Source organism: Petaurus breviceps, unplaced genomic scaffold, assembly GCF_028583685.1.
Source record: "Petaurus breviceps papuanus isolate PSGF00001 unplaced genomic scaffold, PetGlider_PUasm1.0 126, whole genome shotgun sequence".
NCBI classification, from domain to species: Eukaryota; Metazoa; Chordata; class Mammalia; order Diprotodontia; family Petauridae; genus Petaurus; species Petaurus breviceps.
This window is the reverse complement of record NW_027185655.1, coordinates 69,309,395-69,325,637: the sequence shown is the minus strand read 5'-3', so window position 1 is coordinate 69,325,637 and position 16,243 is coordinate 69,309,395. Positions and strand designations below refer to the sequence as shown.

Here is a 16,243-nt window from a genome sequence, read left to right as displayed (position 1 = left end):
TTAAAATAATCACATCAAATTCGCTGCTAATGGCTGATATTGCAGTAGATTTGTGACCTGTGAGGTTTCAACTCAGTTTGGGTTCTTAACAGATGCTAGAGCAGCCCCAATCTATTCCCACATACCCTACAGATTCTTCCTTTTTAAAGGATAAATTAATACTATGTAGATTGCCTTGTTTTCCTGTGTCATATTTGGGACTTTTCTTCCCCCCTCCAACTCCTCCCTCCAGTAAAGAAGGTATAGAAAAATCAGTTAATGATATATTTATTGTGTTGTTATCTGCATAATGATTCACTTGGAGGAAACTGGAGTTAAAATCTTCATATGCCATGAGAATGGAATGGGATGGGGAAGGGTTTAGAAACAGAAATTTAGAGTAGGAGGGAAATTATTGGTGGCAAAGTCCAGCCTCCCTGCAAATGTAGCAATACCCTTTACTCCAACCCTTATAGGTGTCTTCCCATAATGGCGGATGAACCTCTGTCTGCTTCAATTTCTTCATCTGCAAAATGAAGATAATAATAGCACCTACATCCTGGGGTTATTTTGAGGATAAATTGAGATAATATCTGTAAAGCTCTTTACAACTCATAAGGTGCTATATAAATGTTAGTTATTGTTATTTTTATGTTCGTTGAAACAGCCTATTCTAAGAGTTAACCCATATTAGAGACGGATCTGGTGTTTGGAGAGAGGCAAAGAAAGAACCTTTGGTTCCTTTCTCCATGTAAGGAAAACAGAGAATTAAGGTAAATTGAGAAAAATTTTAATTTAGTGTTTTCCTAAAGAATCTACTCCATAGAAATAATGGCAGTGTGGGCATTCAGCAGGAAGGGGGATTTGATACATAGAAGTGCCAGCCATTTCATCAAATCTGTGTAGCTGTCCTGGCACATAACCATTTCATTACAGCTTTGATTATTGAAGTGTCTTCTGAAGTGGCAGAAGCTACTTCTTTGACTTGGGGTCCCAGTCAGTGCTGAAGCTTAAAATCTGATTAAATGAAACTCCAAAACACATGATGATCATGAACTGGAAAGGAGTCCTGTATCTCCAAGAATTACTGCTTGCTCCCAGAGGAGTACACTGAAAGTAGAAATAGAATTCTCACAGTAATGTGTCCCTGTGAACCATTCTGAGGGAGAGAACAAGCTTACTCATGAAAGCATTCAGTAGTAGTGGAGTTGAATTATTCCTAACCATTGATCCCATTCAGAGATGGTCCAAGGCGACATGGTGCAGGGAGTAAGTAATGTAGCTATTTCTGCAGTTTTTCACAAGATTGAGGCCTTCATCCCTGCAGCCTCTCCCTCCACATCCTCCATGTGAGGAAGAACCCGCACTAGCCATGTTCACTTCAAGGTCTGGGTTCATATCTTCCCCATCTATTTAAGAGCCATGCCATTGTCTGCAAGTCATTTAACCTCTCATAACCCACAGAATGCAGGATAAAATAAAACTGTTATCGTTTGTCATTTTACCTTTTACTAATCTCAGTAGCTTTGTCTCTTCTAAATCATTTTACATCAAGGAAAACACCAGTAGAACTATGTGGTATCATAGAAAGAGCAATGGGTATTCTGAGTCTGAGGACCTGACTTTGAATACCACCTTCATTCTATTAAGTAAGTCAATTCATCTTCATGGGTCTCAGATTCCTCATCTTTAAAATGAAGGGATTAGACAATATGATCTTTAAGACAGGGTCTAAAGATGGTATACTGGAGGTGGTGGTACTCGACTGTCTCTTAGGCTGAGACTCATGGATTACCTGAGCTGCAGTACGTTCAGCCTATGGGGTATCTCCACTGACATCTCTAAGATGAGCTGCTGGGAGTTGGGGCTACCAGGCTGCATAAGCAAGGGCACACTGGCCCAGGTCAGAAATGGAAGAGATCCAAGCTCCTGTGTGAAACTGGGCCTGTGAATAGCCCCTGTACTTTCAGTCCGGGGGAGATAGAGAGACCCAGTCTAAAAACTATGAAAAGGAAAAGAAAAAATAAAAACAATATAGGAAAATTCAAGGAAGCCAAAAACATTTCTCTTTACCCTTAAAGTACACTATCTCTGTTCCACAGAAAGAAGCACATAATTTCCTTGAGCATTCTAGCTACTAACAAAGTACTACAATAGGAGAAACCATTTGGATAATGGGATAAGATTAGAGACCCTTTCCTGAAAGATTACTTTTAGGAAAAAAATGTTTACAATTGTTATGATACCTGACTATTTTTTTCTTCCATTTGCACTCATCACTGTAGACCTGTTTAATTTATAGGGAAACATAACTGAACTTCCAGATTCTTTGAAACCAGAAATTCTCATTCATAATCATATCAATTTCACCAGCAAAATACAGAAAATAGAATTTCTTCTGCTTCTATCTCACACCATTTAAAACACATCTTCTCAGCAATAGAAGAAGAGTTAAGCTGAATATTTTTTCATATGCTCATTAAACACAGTAGAAGTCCACCATTGATGTTCTGATTTTTCTTCTATATAAACACGGTCAAAGGTGGTGTAGTGGTTAGAGTACTGTTCTAGTAGGAAGGCTTGAAATAAAATCTTGCTTCAGAAAGTGAGCTTGGGCAAGTTACTTAACTTTGATCTGCCTCAGATTCCTCAATTGTAAAATGGGGATAATAATAACACCTACTCTCCAGGACTGTTGTAAGGATCAAATGGAATATTTGTAAAATACATTGCAAACCTTCAAGCACTATATGTGATGATATTATTTTTATTATTATTAGTATTGCATTTACTCATATATTAAAGTATCTTTCTTTACATAGCAAAATTTATCCAGACATCTCAGATTGTTTCTGAGTATTTTGTTATTTCTAACAATATTATAGGATTTCAGATGCTCAAAGTTTCTTATAGCCAAAGTCAATTTAATTCAATTCAACAAAAACCTATTAAGTTCCTACCATGTGTAAAGCATTATGCTAGGCAATAGGGATACAAAGGAAAAAAATTACTAAAGTCCCAGTTCTCAAGGCACTTTTATGAGAGCAGAGGGAGGAACTGTAACATGTACACAGATAAACACAAGTAATACAAAGTAAATTTCAGAAGGGGGAGAATGCTCTTAACTGAGAGAATTTGGAAGGGTTTCACACATGGGGTATCATCTGAGCTGTTTTTTGAAGGAAACTAGAGATCCTATAAGATGGAGGTGGGAAGAGAAAATATCCCGAATATGGAAGAATATTTGTACAAAGTCACAGAGGAGAAATTGAATGTATCTTATAGTCAATGGCAAGAGGATCAGTTTGAATAAAATAGAGAGCATGTGAAAGAAGTAATACAACATAAAACTGACAAGGTCATGCTACATAGAGGGCCTTAAGTGGAAGGTTTAGGATTTTTTAAATTTTGTATTACTTACCTGAAGTAATAGGGAGTCATTGAAGGTTTTTGAGTAGAGTAATGACATGACCATACTGATAAAATTTGTTTTAGGAATAATAATTTGTCAGCAAAATGGAGAATGGATTAGAGAAAGGAATGAGTGGAAATAGGAACCAGTTAGGAGGCTATTAATTGCAATAGTCTATATGAAAGATAATATGGACCTTAGCTAGATCCTAGAAAAAGGACATACTTTGGACCTTAATTTACAAATTCACCATGTAAATGAAAAAATGCATAGATATATTGAAGAATTTTTAAACAACATAAAAATAAAGGATGATTACACTCTACCTTCAGAGAAGGCCAACTTGAAAATATATAATATAACCAAAACATGTCCCAGGAAGTAACAAATGGTTAGAACAGAAAAGGGGAAGAATTTCATGAAACTCAAGCCTCATCATGAGGAACATCCTACATAGACTTTTCCCAACAGAGTTGGAGAGGGTCTTCAAAACCATTGAGTTCAACCTCCTCACCAACGTCACTCAACGAGTAAAGAGAAGAGCTAGGATTCAAACCTAACTCTCCTTACTCCAAAGTTCATAAAATTTCCATTTTATCACATTGATTCTCCTTTCAGTCTACTCGTAATATTAGGAGGACAGGTCCAAGTGAAGCCTAACTTCTTCCTGACTTCTATCATTACTCCATGATACCTTAATAGGATCACAGAATTACCAAGAGTGGCCCAGCAATTACATCTGTGAGGTTTTTAGTGTACAGGGGTAAAGCTCAAATAGTCTTAGTCAAATGCATCAAAGTGTTCTTTTAATATCTTCTCTCTCATCTTGGGCTTCAATTCCCTCTTAATCAAAGTAGAAGTTGAATTGTTCTTCTTTATGCCCTTTCTTATCATTGCCCCATTTACTCCAAGCCACCATTTTATCCCTTCTTTCATAGTTCCCTTGAACCCAATATAGCCTTTTAAAAACCTCTTTCTATAGTCCTTATCATTCATTATCAGCCTCCACTTGCTCTGGACTTTACCATTTCCTAATGTTATTCTTAAATACCATGATGATATGTTTTATTCATCCTTAATTATCTGCAGAGAAAACCATGGTATAGCAGATAGAGATTTAGACTCTGAAGTCAAGGCAACCAAGGTCCAAGTATTGTCTGTGACATACTGACTGTGTAACCTTCAGCAAGTCACTTCATGTTTCCATACTTTAGGCAAATCTTTAGGACCATCAGTCAGAGAAAAGGTGCTAACTTTCATTGGCAGAGAAGGTTTTCTTACACGGCAGTTACTCATGTCAGTGAAATCATAGGTCTACTCTACTCCCTCTCCGTCAGTTATCTTACCTTACTTTGATCAAATCAAATAAGCTAAGTATAATGGTTTGCAAACTTTAAAACACTATATAAACAAGGTCTGTGCTGCTCCTGCTGTTCCATTCATGTCTTTTCGAAAATTGGAAACTGATCAGTAAGTTCATTTTATAGTCACATTGGTTCTCTAGATAGCTGTTCCTATTCTTCTTCATTAGAATAATTTGTACAGCGGTGGCTAGGTGGCCCACTGTATAGAGCACCTGTCCTGGAGTCAGGAGGACCTGAGTGCAAATCTGGCCTCAGATACTTAACACAAAAACTAGCCATGAGACCTTGGGCAAGTTATTTAACTCCAATTGCTCTCCAAAAAACAAAAAAAAAGAATAATCTATGTGTGTTGTCAAAATATGGGTTTTGAGAACAGAATTTTGTTCTTGAGTAGAAGTGTAGAGGAGGCTTATGAGATTTTTGCTTTAGACTAACAAAGACCGAAAAGATTCAACAGATGAAACGATGTCATGCTGCTGAAATGAATATTAAAGTTATAGGAAGTCCAATTTTCAAAACCTTAAGAAAAAGACTTTGATTTCATAATAGATTTAGAGCTAGAAAGGATTCCATAGACCATCAAATTCAACCCCATCAATTTGCAAATGAAGACACTGAGGACCAGAGAAGTTAAGTGACTTGCCCAAGGTCATACAAGTAATAAAAGACAAAGGCAAGGCTTGGGTCTAGTTTTTCTGACACGAAGTCAATGCTCTTCTCAGTGTCCCCCATTGTTTCATACTTAACACTTTCCAGGGAAAAATTATTTAAAGTTGATCTATGATCCATATGGTACCTCAGAAGTCATCTATTTCAGTCCAATCATTTTACAGATGAGAAAGCTGAGGTTAAGGTAATTTAAGTGTCTTGGTGAAGGTCACAAATCAGAGGCAAGATTTAAATATATTTCCTCTGCCCCCAGAGGCAATGTTATTTCCACTGTACCACACTGCCTCACAGACAAGCAATGTAAACATTACTCAGTGCATTAAAGGATCCCAAGCTGCTTCCTAAAAAAACCCCTGTTTTTTTTTACATCAGTATTCTTCAACAATAATTGTTATTATTCATTAACAACAACAATAATAATAGCTAGAATTTATATAGAATTTTAAAGTTAGCAAATAGCTTCACAAACATCTCATTTGAACCTCACAACAACCCTGTGAGGTAAATGCTATGATTATGCTCATTTTGCAGATGAGGAAATTGAGGCAGATAGAGGTTAAGTGATTTGCTGAGGGTCACAAACCTAGTAAGTGCTTGTGGTCACATTTGAACTCAGGTCTTCTTGACTCTATGTGCAGCATTCTGTCCCCTGCATTACCTAGCTGCCTGCTTAATTAGGATCATAGGAAATCAAAATCTCCAAACAATAAAAATTGTGGGTAGCCCCCAAAAGTGGTAGATGCATCTATGGTGTGCATAAATAGGCACCAGGATAGAGGAGTATAGGATCATAAATTTAGGGCTGTAAAAGGACTTAGAGGCCATTTATTCCAATTCCTCCATTTTATAAGATGAGAAAACTGAGGCTTGAGACATAAGGGATTTGGGTCACAAGGTAAGTGTCTGAATTAGGATTTTTATTTAGGTTTTCCTAAATCCAAGCCCAACACTCAATCCACTGCACTCATTTGTGTTCAAGAAGTTGAAATTTTTTAAAAATCTAGGAAAGACTCAGAATGGAAGGTAAGTCTATCAGGTTCTCTGGAACCCATAGAATGTTAGAAGACATAAAAGAAAGCCTCTACTGTGTCAGGCAGATTCTTTTCTTTTGCGGGAGGTGGGGAGGAGAAGGCAAGGCAATTGGGATCAAGTGACTTGCCCAAGGTCACACAGCCAGTGTGTCAAGTGTCTGAGGTCACATTTAAACTCAGGTCCTCCTGACTCCAGGGCTGGTGCTCTATTCACCTAGCTTCCCTGAGGCAGATTCTTTATGGAGGACTTAGAGGAGAACAAGGTCAAGTATTGCATAGGATAAGAAGGGGGAGATGATATTATTTTCATTATTGAAGGAAATACTTAAACCAAGAAAACTGAAGATCAATTGAAGTCTTAAAGTATTTTAAAAATAGGAATCATTCTTGCAACCAAATAAGCTCTGATGGCAAAAGTTCATCACATATGTCCAATAAGTAATTTGTTATTTTTGCAACTTATGCAATATTGTGACCTTGACATTTATTTTGCATCCTTCAAAACAGTTCTAGAACATAAACCTGTTATTATAAATGCGTAATATTTTCCCTGAAAAATCCCTGTATGGGAGAAAAAATGATCTTTTCATTACTAGCACCACATTTCTATATTTGGAGGAATGTAAACTTAATAGAACTGTCTGTATCTGTAATGACAAACATCCTCATAAACCATAAAATGTACCGTTATCTACATATTTGACAATTTCTCAAAAGTACACACTGTTTCTGCTTATCACAAAACCACTTATTAAATATTATATTTATAAAAGAGTAGTAGACTTGCCAAGTACTATAAATCTAAGTGTGCTTTTGAGGATTAAAATATTCCTTAATTGTGTATGAAGACAAAAATTCAAGAATTTATTGGATATTAATTACATTTAAAGATTAATTATTTTTTCCTATTAATATTTGGCTTCACATCTCCATAAGTTCAACTTTAATTTTATTCATATTTTCATTTTTATTGAAATGAACAAAGGAATCCCTTCTTTTTATCCATATCCATGATAATAAGAGAGAAATCATGGTTTATTATTATTATTTGGTTGGTTTTAAGTGACATTACATATCTACACTTTGCTTAAGGAATAGTTTCAACACAGCAATGTTGAAAATCAAAGGAGGAAAAAATAACAAAATTACAAGTATTGGATTTAACCTCTATTTAACCTCAATAATTTTCTACAACTTTAAATACTAGAAATGGCAGACTTTGAGATTGTATTTGCAGACAAAACTACGTAGTTATTTTAATTACAAAAGAATTAAATCACACTGTGATGTGAGTTTGACTGACCAGTCATAATTTTTTTTTGTTTGTTTCAGTGTATCAACCCTTCAGATTTCTAGAAACTGAAAATATTTTCCAGTCAGGGCTTCAGTTAACAAGACTTTGGAGAGCACTTAAGCTTGCAAAAATTGAAGAACCTTCAAAATTGACTTATTGGACTGATTTTTGTTGAAAAGGATTATGGTTTAAGACTGCAGATGTCCAAAATGAAACGATCTTTTCAAGTTTGGTTTTGTGGAATTTTCATCTTTATATACACATTGTTTTTTCCCTCAGCACATTTAAAAAATAGGGGAAAATGTATACCTAATGTCAGATATAAATATATTTATATACATATATATATATATTTATGATGTCATTATGGATTGAGTAGATCATATCTTAATGTATAATAAAAAGTATAAGCTAAATTAGAGCATTTAAACTGATTATATATAAATGCAGAAAGCTCAAACTTCTTTGTCTTTCAGAAGCAATGTCTATATTTGTCCCCAAAATGGAGAATTAAAGATCCAACTTTGGTGTATAGAGCTATCTTTGATGCATATTTCTCTATTTAATCTATACTTGCCCTAGTAGGTTAAAACAGCCCCAATTAGCAAAAGAATAACTTTTTTCAATTTGATATTTCTTGCATTTTTCACTCAGCTCTCATTTTGAGGTCTCAGCATGTTATGGATGCCATGTCAAAAGATTGCAGCCTCTGGCAGATCCTACCAAGATGAAAATATTTTGAGTCCAGGATTGTTCATGAAGCATGTGTCTGTCACCCAAAGACTGGCCAAAATGTCATCTAGCTAATGATGAATTGTTCTGGCCTCAGGAATTCATTAAACTATCTACTAAGACAGGGAGGTACTATAATCCATGTCAGTGGAAGGAATACCCACACTGATAAAATAAAGAATCATAGGATCATAGAATCCAGAGTTAGAAACTTCCTCAGGAAGTTCAAGCTGCTACCAAGTTGCAGAGAGATGAAATGACTTTCTTGAGGTGATTGAAGTAGTAAGTAGCTAAACTGGGATTCAGAACCAGTTCCCAAACTAGTGCATTTTGTTATGGCTGGTTGGTACAGTAGATGGAGTGCTGAACCTGGAATCAGGAAACACAGTTCAAATACAGCCCGAGAAACTAGATGTGGAGCCCTGGGGCAAGTTTACCTCAATTTTTTCAACTGTTAAATGAGGGTAATGATAATAGCACCTGCCTCCCAAGACTGCTGGGAGGATTAAATGATATATTTATAAAATGCTTATCACAGTGCCTAGCATATAGTAGGTGCTTAACCAATACTTGTGTCTTTGCTTCTTTACTTCTTGTATATAGTTGTAGTCTGGAAGTAGTTTTCTTATCCAATAACAAAAGTGATTATTAAACTCTTATTGTGTACTCTTGCTATATGTCATTCAGCAGTTTAGGTAAGTACCTATGTCATTGTACTAATATCAGAATCAGTTTAGATTTATTTAGAGCATTTTCAGAGCTATTGGCTAAAGCTGAAATCTCTAATTAATATGTTTTTTCTACTCAGTAATGAAGTCTTATGGACCCCATTCACTTTCTAAAGAATGATCCTGTCTTAATAACCTCCAGTGAAGAAGAGCTTAGTAATTACTTCAATATTACAATGAATCTATAATGCCATTGATGTGGGTACTCCCTTCAACAGCGCAGATTCCAACCCATCTACACCTTCTCATTCTGCATGACTCTTGCTCATGGTCTCTCATCAGTTCTCCACAGGTGGTCCCAATACTATGGAGGGCTATCTTCTAGATTTCCTGACATTGTATGGATACTAAATGGCCACACGGGTTGGCCATTTGTTGCCCCTTACTGTTGCCCCTCAATGTCCTTACATCCCTGGCTCACTTCTTTTGGCCATACATTTCTATGATGATACTTTTTGTGCTACTCTGTGCTAGATTTCATTATTCTTAATATGCTTCATCTTATTTGCACCCATCACAATCCTCTCCTTTACCTTTTGAGTGGCCCACAGTTATGAATCCTCAGTGTGCTCAACATGTCATGATTCGCATGAATTTGGCAATTGTTGGGTTCCTATGATCAATATTGACCATAAAGATAGATTTTCTGGGTGGAAATGGGGACATTTACCTAGGTAATTGCATAATTTCTCCTTTGGACATGGCAATTCCATATGTGTATAACCCACCTTCTTATATGGCATAATCTTTGACATGCCTGTGATGTCAGAGTTTTCCTAGGTTCAGTATAACACTTTGTTATGCAACAGTCTTATTATTTATAAATATTACTTGATATTGCTTATTATTTCATAGAGGAGAAATTGACCTTCAAGGAAAATATTACTAACCTGCGATTTCTTTGGATGTAGGGAACTCCTGGTATGGGAACTTCTTCACTGATACAGTTTAGCAATTTATTTGTAACTTATAGCCATAGAAACTTTCCTGGAGGCACTGAATGATTAAATTGAATTTTCATGGGAGGGTTTTAATTCAAGTGCAAAGAATATAGGATTAGAGAAGGTAACAGGGACCATACTGAACCAGAATAAAAGACAAGAAATAATAAGGTCTTGCAGGGATTCATATTATAACATTATATGACTTTTTCCTTGGTTCATTCATATTCTCTAAAAGTAGTAAGTCCTTTCTCAATATTTCTGTTTATTAACAGTTACATGTTACAAGAACATTCTGAGGAGAACATATAATAAATAATTCCTTAAGACAAGTACTGTAGATAAGGGTAACAGAGGCATCATGGTCCAATAGTAAGCACACTGGTCTGGGTTCTAATCCTGACCTGCTACAATTATTGCGACCTCCAACAAGCTCTTTCTAGTTCTCAGTTTCCTCATCTGTAAAATGAGAACTGCTGGCTATTAGGCCCTTTCAGCTTTAACATATGATTTTAAACCTAAGGTTGAAAAACCTAACATGCTTGGAAATGTATCCAATTTTAATTTTCTTTAAGACTATATATTTATGCTGGAATTTTTTCTTGTTCCTGCAATTACCAGGAAATGACAAGTTGGGTTTTCAGAAGTTCTGAGGAAATATCTTGCTATTTTAATGGGCCTATTGCCAACCATGATTAGGCATTCAATAAATACTTGTTGAAATGAATTGTTTTTGCCTCAAGGCACATAATAAAGGAAAATATATTTATTTTTTCCACTTAAGAAAATTCCTAGAAAGTCTTCCTTAAAAATCAAACAAAAGCATAATGCTCACTAGGAATAAACAACAAATATGGACCTGGGGGCCATAGTGTTTGACTAAGCAGCTTGTCCTCCACCCCTTATAACCAAACCTCTAGACTAATGGGAAGCAGCTGTGACAATTTCACAAAATGGCCCAGACTGTTGAAAAGCCAAGAGGAGTCTGATGTATGGAGAATAGAAGGGTTCATTCAGCTTTTTAAAAGATTTCCCAAAATGGAGTGCTATGTTATTTTATAACCAAGCCTTAGTCATATTAAGTTTAAATGCCACAGAGAAACTTAATGACCATGTGGCTGGCTTTTGGGTGGAAGAGTGAGAATTCCTTAACATACCTAGGATTCCTGTAGTTTAAAAAAAATTGTTACCATCTATAAAGCATAGCGTATACACTTCCAAATGCAAAGCTAGAAAACAATGATGCAGTGGTCAGTTCCTCTTATAGAAAGATTTACTACCCATACTTATAGAGAAACCTAAATAAATTGGAATAAATTTCTTTAATCCTAAAGTGTATAGACTCTATTGAAAATAATGAAAACCACTTGCTTTCCTGGGCTTTCTGTATAGTTAACCATCAAACATTTACAAATAGTTTTCTAATTACTTTTTATAGCTAATGTGTTTTTTTTTAAAAACAAGTCTTAGAACAGATGAAACATAATTATCAGTAGGATATATAGAGGATTCCATATTAGTCCTGGTTTTCCTCCTTCCTCTCCTCACTCTGAAATGAGCAGGTCAGGAATTTAAGAACTACTTGACATAATCATTCTTTTATGTGCTTTATCAGGCATCTCAATTTATAGAAAATCATAGTTTTCTTTTTTGAGGTTCTGAATAATTATTAGGGTTAGAAAATTATTAGGGTTAGGCATGGTGGTGAGGGTGGTATAATCTATTGCCTTAACAAGATAAGCTATAGTGTTTTGAGTTATGTTTTAAAGCTGTATGTTCCAAAATCCCAAATTGAGGTTTTTAAACTATTTCTAGATTAGCTGAAGAGTTTTGTTAGTTACATATATTAATTATTATTATTATTAAGAGATATTGAACTTAGGTTTCTAATGTCAAGGCTCAAAAGCTCTAAAGATTTGTAGAAGTTAGCCTATCAGAGACAAGGCAAAGCTTTTATAGTACAAACTCACCAAACACATTATATAGACTATGCTTATCATCTATCTTGTTTGGCTGCTCCCCACCCTACCCCATTACCCTTAACTTTCCATTTCTTGTTCTTGCCCTAGGAACAACTATTAAAGCAACATTACCATTGTAAATTCCCAAGACTTCTCAGACCAAAGTTCCCTTTCTTGGTCACCATTCTTCCATATGTTCTCTTTTCCCCATTAGAAAGTACAATTCTTGAGAGAATGTCAGTTTTTCCAGTGTCTGGCTCATAGTAGATGCCTAATTAATGCTTTTTCATTCATTCATTCATTCAGTCAGTCAGTCAGTCAGTCAATAATTCAGTCAATGTCAGGAACTAATTCACTGCCAACATTATTACATTGCAGGCAACTCAGAAAAACAGTCACAGCAGAAATATTTATCCATAGGAAATATTTACTCTGATAGCAAATAAATTGTTATTGTTGAATTGTTTCAGTTGCATCTAACTCTTTTTGACCCCATTTGGGGTTTTCTTGGCAGAGATACTCAATTGGTTTGTCATTTCCTTCTCCAGCTCACTTTATAGATGAGGAATTGAGGCAAACAGGGTTAAGTGACTTTTCCCAGGGTCACACAGCTACGAAGTGTCTGCTGTGGGATTTGAACTGATGAAAAAAGTCTTCCTGGTTCCAAGCCCGGTATTCTATCCACTGTGCCAACTACCTGCCCCAGTAAATAAATGTAAGAACCAAAAGACTTAGAGAAAATTTATGGCACTGGCTTACCAAATAATTAATACCCCAATAAATGTTTATTGGGTACTTAATATGTATAAATTACTTTGTCAGGAGTGGTGGGGAAGACAAAAATAATTTAATTAGATTCAATATATCCAGCATTCATAAAATGCTGACTATATTCCAGGTACTGTGCTAAGCACCAGAAATATCAAGACACAAATAAAACAGTCCCTTCCTTCAAGCAACTTATATTCTGCTGGGTAAGGGTAAGTAGGGTATATGCTGGGTAACATATGCATAGATAGGTAAATACAAATGTTTAAAACATCATTTTACATAAATATAACATGTCAAAATTCAAAGTAATGGGGGTGGTTTATTATAACTTTGGAACATGGTTTGCTACAATTTGAGAGATCAGGAATAGGTTCAAGCATGATCGAAAGAAGCTTATAGTAAGAGAGCTAGAAGAAGATAATGAAACCAATTAGACAATATATTGTATCATAAGTGACTCTTCACTCAAGTCCTATTCCAATGCTTTATCATGGCTTGAAATTAATTTTGAATTCTCAAAAGCTCAAAGCAGAGCTTAAATTGTAAGTTTTGAGTAAAGTCTGCTGATAGACTGTATTTCTATTGTCTGAAGCTGAGCCCAGTTAAGTCTGAGGAAGCTCATCAGGCAGAGAGGGTGATAGGTTTTTGGCCACAGTTATCTTCAACAACCATGTATGAGGACCATTAGGGCTGTGGCCTTAATTCTGTCTTTGTATCCTCACTGTTTGGCACATAAGTGCTTAAAAAATAGTGATTGATTGGTTGGCAGAAGGAGCAACGAAACCATTCCATGGTTTCATTAGAAATGTTGAAGGTTAAGTACAATAATTGCCAAATTAGAAGTATGAGACAATAAATGCTATGGAATTGCAGAGGAATGCATGATCACTGTGGACCGGGCAAAATTTCACAGGCTAGGTTACCTTTGAGTTGAATTTTGTAAGATGTACAGAATATAGATAGAAACATAGGTTTAGAGCCAGGAGAGACATCATAGGTTACCTTGTCCCTCCACTTTACATGTGAGAAAACTGAGGCCCTGAGAGGTTAAATGATTTGTCCAGGGTCACATGAGCAGTAAATAGAGGAGCTGGGAATTGAACCCAGGTTTTCCAATTCTAAATGCAACACTCTCCACCTTACTGTTACAGTCTCTCACTAAAACACAGAGAGGCTGTGGAAGGACCTGTTGAACTATGAGGACTAGGTACTGGGAATGCTACTCCTCCTGGGGGTGAGGCACTTTCTTCATTACCTACTCATTCTAGGGTGATGCATTCTTCCTGAAAGTAGAAAAAGCTTTTTTTTTGGCAAAGAGGGGAGAAGACACCCAGCTCTTTGTGGTTCTCAAAAAAAAAAATTGGTGACTTCTGTCCCCAATTTTGCCATTTTTGTGGTTGCTAGTGTTTATCTCATTGTGGACTGTGGTCTGCATTTGTAGATTTATTCTTTATCATTTTATATCTTCACCCACTGAGAAACTCCCTTCTCTTCTCTTCCTATTGCATTTCAGTAGTCCCTACTCACATAAGCATTTCATTATAGAGTCAATCATCAAACTTGGCTTGTTTCTATGAAGTGCTTTACTCATTACCAGAGCAGCTAAAAGGATACACATATTAAAAACTGATAGACTGTGTAGTGTAGTGGGGTTGGAATTAGAAAGATGGGATCCTGACTTTGACATATAGTAGCTATTCAACAATGGGTAAATCACTTGATCTCTCAGTACCCTAAGAAACGAAAAGTTTTACAATAGTTGTTAATCTTTATCTAAGGAGGGAATTCCACACTGGGGATTCCATAGAGAGATTATGTCATTAGTATGCACACACAAAAAAGTGAAAGTAACTGCCATATGGCTGCATATCCTCAGGTCCTATCAGATGTAGGCAATCCTTCCTTAGTCAGGAATTTCAGTGAAAAAGTTCAAATGTTTACATTTGGACTCAACTGTTCCCACTGGGAGCTTAGCAATAATCCCATAAATGCTTTTCTATTCACATGATCCCCTAGACTCAGCAGGACTTCTTAAACTTTTTTCACTCAAAACCCCTTTTCTAGTTTTGACAATATTTTATTTTATTTTATTATTTGTTTTTGGTGTTGCCTGACCTGAGGGCATGTTCAGTGCAAAGTGCGCACATTTTGTGTTCAGAAGCAAAGCTGCAGTGAAGTTGTGTGATGCAACATGGGCAAGCACTGCCAGAAACACCTTGGATTGATTGCATTTGATTTTTAATTAATTTTTGGTTGTTGCATGTTCAGAAACCTTTTACTATTGCCAAATTTTTTGCCACCCCAATATGGGGTCACTACCCACAGTTTAAATCAATATGCAGTCAGTACCCAAGACACTGGTTCTTCCTTTAGCCACTTTGTCTTGCTGAGACCCCTTCCCTATCTTGTCGCCTACTTTCCAGGGGGCTGGTTCATCAGCTGGGCTACAGGAAAATCTCAATTACTCTATAGGTGTTAATCATGAGTGTATTGGTAGAGTTAGAATCATTGGCAGACTAAATGATGGAAAGAAATTTTTACAATAGACTTTCCTCTAGTAGAATTTCACTCCTTGAATCTCTGCCTGGCTATGCCCCACTTCTTTTTCATATCATAGGGTACATTTGCCCCTTTGGAAGTCAAAGATTGGTGGGAATATCCACCTTCTGTCTTTTTTTAAGCTTACTTTCTTGCTTCCTTTGGCATGATACTCTTTATTTGAGTAGTCCCATCTCATTGGTCACAGTGAGGGAGAGAGAAATGGAAGATGACCTTGTTCTGTTATTTACTAGCTATGGAATTTTGTACAAATCACTCCACATCTCTATACCCCAATTTTCTCATCTATAAAATGAAATGGTTTCCCTTACAGATCAAAGTTGTATAAACTATATCTTTGAAATAACATGTAATTTGTCACGTCAATAAAATAAATTATGCCTTTGAAAAGAAAAAAAATAGTTATATAATAGAAAATAACTATGCAACATTGCTGTATCATCCATAAAATGGCATAGTAGACAGAGGACTAGCCTTGGAATCAGATAGTCCTGGGTTTAAATCTTGCTTCTGATACAAACTAGTTGTGTGACTTTGAACTTGTTAGTGCCCCAGACCACTTTCTAAGCAAGTAAGCTTTTTACGACTACAAGTTACAGAAAAAAATTGTTGATCTACATTGATGGAAAGAATTTTCATGGTGGAAGTTCCTCATACTGTTGAAATTACAGAATTGTAGTCTCCAGGAAAGATGACATCGATTTAGGTAGATATAGATGATACAGATATAGACACAGGCATAGACATATATATATATAGATAGATAGATAGATAGATAGATAGATAGATAGATAGATAGATA

General features: G+C 35.9%; 1 long non-coding RNA gene across 1 annotated transcript in view; it reads right to left on the bottom strand.

Annotated features, from left to right (window-relative positions):
- Positions 1 to 805: 805 nt before the first annotated feature.
- LOC138170459 (uncharacterized) overlaps positions 806 to 16,243 on the bottom strand; it is a 23,307-nt gene continuing 7,869 nt past the window's right edge. Inside the window, exon 4 of the long non-coding RNA XR_011170631.1 lies at positions 806 to 1,089. This is a non-coding gene — a long non-coding RNA (uncharacterized lncRNA). The remainder of the gene's footprint in view (positions 1,090 to 16,243) is intronic.